Below are 6,082 nucleotides of genomic sequence, written 5' to 3'. Positions count from 1 at the left end.
AGCTAACTTTGTCTGACCAGTAATTACTTTGTCCTTGGCAGTACACTTGCTGCCTTTTGCTACTCTTCCTGGTTTGCCATTCAGTTTATTCTGTGATTTGTCTGGTGCCTCAGACATTTTAGCAGTTTTATGTTGAAGCAGTTTGTTTCCATTATCAGAGAGAATACTTTCACCATCCACATCCACTGTTTCCTTTTTGAGCTCTCATTTCATGTCTGACTTCCTGATTTTTCATTTTTACTTCTGTCCAGATGAACATTTTCAAAACTTGTTCCAATTGCTGCTGTTCCAACAGATGAATTTACACCTCGTGTTACGCAAGATGAAAAGCAGGGAGAAATTACATAATATTTAGCATTTTACTTGTTAGAATTTTATAATAAATCCTAAAACTGGCTTAAGTAACGTATGATTTACAGTAAAAGAATGCTTTAAATTACATGATTAACAAATATAGCCACATTATTATCATATTTCTTTCTTTTCATTTTACTGTACCAGCTCTTATCTATACCAACAAATATTTGTTTTATTTGAATGCATGACATTTAATCTTTAAACAAATAATAAAAATTATTTCTTAAATATATGTAGTAAAATTAAACTGTGTCCTATCTCTAGCCACAAATTTGTACTTAGATTTAACTTTTTAAGTAAACCCAAATCTTTAAAAAGCAATAACCTTTACATTTCATAATACTTTGGCAAAACAAAACAAAACAAAACAAAAAAGTCTAATTTTACTTAGTTAAAACCAGTTAGCAAACTAAACTTAAACTGTTATTTAACTGCTCAAATAAGGCCAATTACCAGAAAGGCTATTTTCTATGTGAAGAACACATGAAGGATTTGAAGCAGAATTATCACTATTTCATTTATCCTTGCTTATCATGCAATCATTTTTTTTTTTTTTTTTTTTTACATGGGCAGGCACCGGGAATCAAACCCGGGTCCTCTGGCATGGCAGGCGAGCATTCTTGCCTGCTGAGCCACCGTGGCCCACCCGTAATCATTTTTATAAGTACAAGCAAATTGGGATCTTACCAAGGTTTGCTTCATCTTTTTTTTTTTCTCTTGCATTGACTCTTTTATGCATTCTCTTAAGGATTTGACTGATAGATTTTTTACTGGTGTGGGAGATTTGAAAAGTGTAAGAATAGAAGTTCCACTATCATTAACTGTATTTTCATCATCATATAAAAGTTCTGTTTTGTTTTGGATAGTGCATTGGCTGCTTCTTCATCCAAAAGAACCAGTAACATTTTTATAGTATCTCTACCACAGCATGCAGTGCCATGGTTTATGGCATATGATTTTGGCCGTGCAGAACTGATATCGGTGGTGCTGACAGCTACAATTCCTTGATGAGAATAGATGATATTTTTAATCCTCAAATCCAAATCCTGAGCAACTTCTTCTACTGCTTTGTAGAAAGGCTCCCTGCTGCTCTAGCCTTTAATCAGATGCATCTTTATCAATGAGAGTATATGACCTCCTGCAATGCTTACATTTGGCATTTCTCCAAGAATCGCATCTAATTTGTCAACAAAATGAATATAAAATTAGACAATCCCTTTATATGTGTCCTTAAAGGATTAGATGGCGATGGTGCATATCCTTTTTCTCCAAGCTCTATTGTGTGAATGAATGATATAGCCACCAAAAAGGTAGACATTTGTTTCTCTCGAGCAGCGTGTTTCAAATCTGTGAAGGCTTCTCTTCCTGGTCCTCTCTCAGGGATATTGAGAATATACACCAAAGCCAGGTCATTCTTTGAATTCACTAGCAGGTTGAAATGTGTGTTTATTTGTTGGTGATGTTGGTACATAAAAATCGGTTTCACCATCTATTGCGTACTGTCTGCCAGATAGAAAATCCCGTAGTTGACTAGGGGATACACTGTCATTCTTTTCACAACCAGAAGTCAAAGCCCTATATTTTTGATAAACATCAATACCATATTACTATTTTTCAAAAACTCATCATAAATCTTCCTGATCTCCTTGTAACGGTCAAACACTTCCAAATTTTCAAGTGGTAATTTCAATTTCGCATGTAGAAGATATTTCCAAGTCAGTAAACATCACTGAGAAAGACTGTAAATTCCCCATTGTGCTGTTTGTTGTTCTCTGCTATGGAAAGCTGCATGGAGACTGTACCACACACAGTAGTTCTCTCAGAGGTTCAAACACTGTACCAGTTCCTTCTAAATGCTTTAATCATGTTCAAGACAGACTTCTGATACTGCACAGCCATCCTCTTCCTCACACTTGAGCAGAGTCAATGAGACACTGAATATGCAAACACGCTGAATGGCAGGCTGCCCGGGCGGATCCCAACGCAAGGCCCCATGGGTGTGCGGGCCTCTTGGAACCTTTCTATAACCAGTGTATCATCGTTGCTAATTGGTTTATTTACTATTATAAATTGCCCTGTTTGGTCTTATTCCATGCATTCTTTGGTTATGGATTCCTTTTGCCTGATGTAAAGATAGCAACTTCTGTTTTCTTTATATTTGCATTTGTGTAGTTTCCTTTTGCTCGTCTTTTTATTTTCAACCTCTGTGAATTACTTTAAGTGTATGTTTTGTATAGGCCATAGAGACTGAGTTTTTACTTTGGGATTAGAGATTGAGTTTTCACTTAATGATTCAATCTGAAAACCTTTGCGTTTCCACAGTTTCATTTTTTTTATGACAGACATTTTTGGTCTTGGTTCTGTTATATTCTTTTGTATCTTCTGTTTTTAATTATTTCATTATGTAATGTCTCTTTTTTTGGCTCTTTTGGTAACTCTGATATGTAGACAAGTTTGTATTTTTTGTGAACTTTATAACTGAAAATGATTACTATTGAAAATATGTTCTAATAGCATATCTTATTGTAAGAGTTGTATGTCCAGAATATATGTAAAATAAACTCTTACCACTTGTGCTGGTTTGAAGCTATTGTGTATCCCAGAAAAGCCATGTCCTTTGATTCTCATTCAGTATTGCTGGGTGGGAGCTTTTTGATTGTTTCCATGGAGATGTGACCCACCCAATTGTAGGTGGTAACTTGATTAGATGGTTTCCATGGAGATGTGTCTCCACCCATTCAAGGTGGGGTTGCTTGCTGGAGCCTTTTAAGAGGGACCCAGTTTGGAAAAAGCTTTAGAGCCACCAGAACCAACAGAGCCTACACAGCCAGAGTCCTCTGGAGCAGAAGGAAAATGCCCCCAGGGAAGCCTTATGAAATAAGGAGAGAAAGCTAGCAGATGTTGTCATGTGCCTTTCCAGCTGAGAGAGAAACCCTGAATATCATCAGCCTTCTTGAATCAAGGTATCGTTCTCTGGATGCCTTAATTTGAACATTTTTATGACCTTAAAACTGTAAACTTGCAACTTAAATTCCCCTTTGTAAAAGTCGGTCTATTTCTGGTATATTGCATTCCAGCAAATTACAGACTAAAACACCACTCAATAACAAAAAGACAGATAATCCAATTTAAAATGGGCAAAGAATTTGAAAACATTTCTCCAAGGAAGCTCCATAGTTCTATAAGGAACACATGAAAAGGTGCTCAGTATCATTCATTACTCATTAGGGAAATACAAATGAAAACCAAAATGTGGTTCTGCTTCACACTCACTACAATAGCTGTAAATGAAAAGGACAGATAATAACAAGTGCTGTTGAAGACGTGGAGACATTGAAACTCTCATACACTCCTGGTGGGAATGTAAAATGCTACAGCTACTTTGGAAAACAGTCTGACAACTCCTCAAATGATTAAATATAGAGTTCTAATATGACTCAGCAATTCCATTCAGAGGTATTTATCCAGGAGAATTAGAAACGTTTGTCTACACAAAGTTTTACGCATGAATGTTCATAGCAGCATATTCATAATACCAAAAAGTAGAAACATCCCAAAGGGCCATCGACTGATGAATGAATAAATAAAATGAGGTGCATTCATACAATGGGATGTTATTTAGCAATAAAAAGGAATGAAGTACTGTTCTAGTTTGCTAGCTGCCAGAATGCAATATACCAGAAACAGAATGACTTTTAAGGAGGGGAATTTGATAAATTGCTAGTTTACAGTTCTAAGGCCAAGAAAATGTCCCAATTAAAACAAGTCTATAGAAATGTCCAATCAAAGGTATCCAGGAAAAGATACCTTAGTTCAAGAAGGCCAATGAAGTTCAGGGTTTCTCTCTCAAGTGAGAAGGCACAAGGCAAACACAGTCAGTGTTTTTCTCTCATCTAGAAAGGCACATGGTAAACACAGTCAGGGTTCCTCTGTCATCTGGAAGGACACATAACACGGCATCATCTGCTAGCTTCTTCTCCTATGAAGCTCCCCCAGGAGGCATTTTCCTACTTCATCTCCAAAGGTTGCTGGCTGGTGGACTCTGTTTCTTGTGGCTATGTTGTTCTGCTCTGCTCTTTCTGAATCTCGCTTTCTCCAAAATGTTTCTTCTTTTATAGGATTCCAGTAAACTAATCAAGACCCACCCAAATGAGTGGAGACACAGCTCCACCTAATCCAGTTTAACAACCACTCTTGATTAAATCACATCAAGATGTGACTCCCTAAATCACATCTCCAGGGAGATGATCTAATTACAGTTTCAAACATACAGTACTGAATAGGGATTAGAAGAAACGGCTGCCTTTACAAAATGGGATTAGGATTAAAACGTGGCTTTTCTAGGGTACACACATCTTTTCAAACCAACAGAAGTACTGATATGTGCTTCAATATATGTGATCTTGAAAACATAACGCTAAGGGAAAGAAGCCAATCAGAGAAGATATTGTGATTCCATTTATATGAAATGTCCCAAATAAGCAAATCAACAGATACAAAAAGTAGATTAATGTTTGCCTAAAGCTGGGAGTGGGGGGGGTGGTCGGGGAGGGGAGTGATTTCTAATGTGTTCTAGATTTCTTTGGGGGATGATGAAAATATTCTAAAATTAGATTATGTGATGGTTGTAAATATACTACAAGCCATGGAACTGTATACTTTAAATGGGTAAATTGTAAGGTATGTGAATTATATCTTAATAAATCCATTAAAAACAAACGAGAAAATTTATGTTTTTCCTATTAAGAAACATAAAGTTCCATAACTTGCAAACATGGAAAAATATTTGCAAATACTAGATAAACTGGTGGGGTTATAATAATATCAGATATAATAAACTCTAATGCAAAAATCATTATAATCAAAAACTATTAGTAGTGATAAAAGAATTGCTACATATGTATAAAAGGCTCAATTCAGGTAGAAGATACACACATTCTAAACTTTTAGGCATTTACCAACATTGCACCAAATAGGTAAGGCAGAATTTATTATTACTATAAGGAGAAATGGACTAATTCACCTTGAGAATAGGAGATTTAATGCGTATCTCGCAGTAAATGAACATTTAGGGAAATAAAAATCAGCAGGGGTATAAAAATTTGAACAACACAATTAACAAGCCAGATTTGATGGACACATGTAGAATACTGCACCCAATAGTTTGATAAGACATGCTCTTCTCAAACTTACATGGCACATCATTTAAATCTGGACTTGTACTAGGCCACAAAATAAATCACAAAAAATGTTAAGAAAAAATGCACAATGTCTGTCCATACTACAAATAAATTACACCTCAAAATTAAAAAATAAATTTCTAAATTTAAAAATTAAATAGCTCAAAGATTGTTCTTTGAAAAGAACCAAGAAATTGACTACCCTCTGCAAGAAGAAAGAGTAAAAAGAAAGAAGATATAAATAAACAATGCTGTGAAGGAAAAGAGATCAGTACAAATGCAGCAGAGATTAAAAAGGAAGGGAAAATTAGGAATAATGGTTATATTAATAAATTTGATAACTTACATGAAGTAGGCCAAATATAACAATAAAACAGACTCCGGACAAAATAGTCTTGTAACTATTAAAGAAACTGAGTCACCATTTTAAAACCTTCCCCAACCCCCACGCCCCTGGGAAAAAACCAACTACCAGGTCCATATGATCTTAGAAGCAAGTTTTACCAAAAATTTAAATACCAGATAACTGCAATTTTTCTTGAAGA

The 6,082-nt window shown here is 35.5% G+C and overlaps 1 pseudogene; it reads right to left on the bottom strand.

Annotated features, from left to right (window-relative positions):
• Positions 1–237: 237 nt before the first annotated feature.
• On the bottom strand, positions 238–2,256 carry LOC143665235 (PCNA-interacting partner-like; annotated as a pseudogene).
• Between the last annotated feature and the right edge of the window lie 3,826 nt (positions 2,257–6,082).

The sequence above is a fragment of the Tamandua tetradactyla genome, chromosome 21 (assembly GCF_023851605.1).
Source record: "Tamandua tetradactyla isolate mTamTet1 chromosome 21, mTamTet1.pri, whole genome shotgun sequence".
Classification (NCBI taxonomy): domain Eukaryota; kingdom Metazoa; phylum Chordata; class Mammalia; order Pilosa; family Myrmecophagidae; genus Tamandua; species Tamandua tetradactyla.
This window is presented reverse-complemented; position numbering and strand designations above follow the sequence as displayed.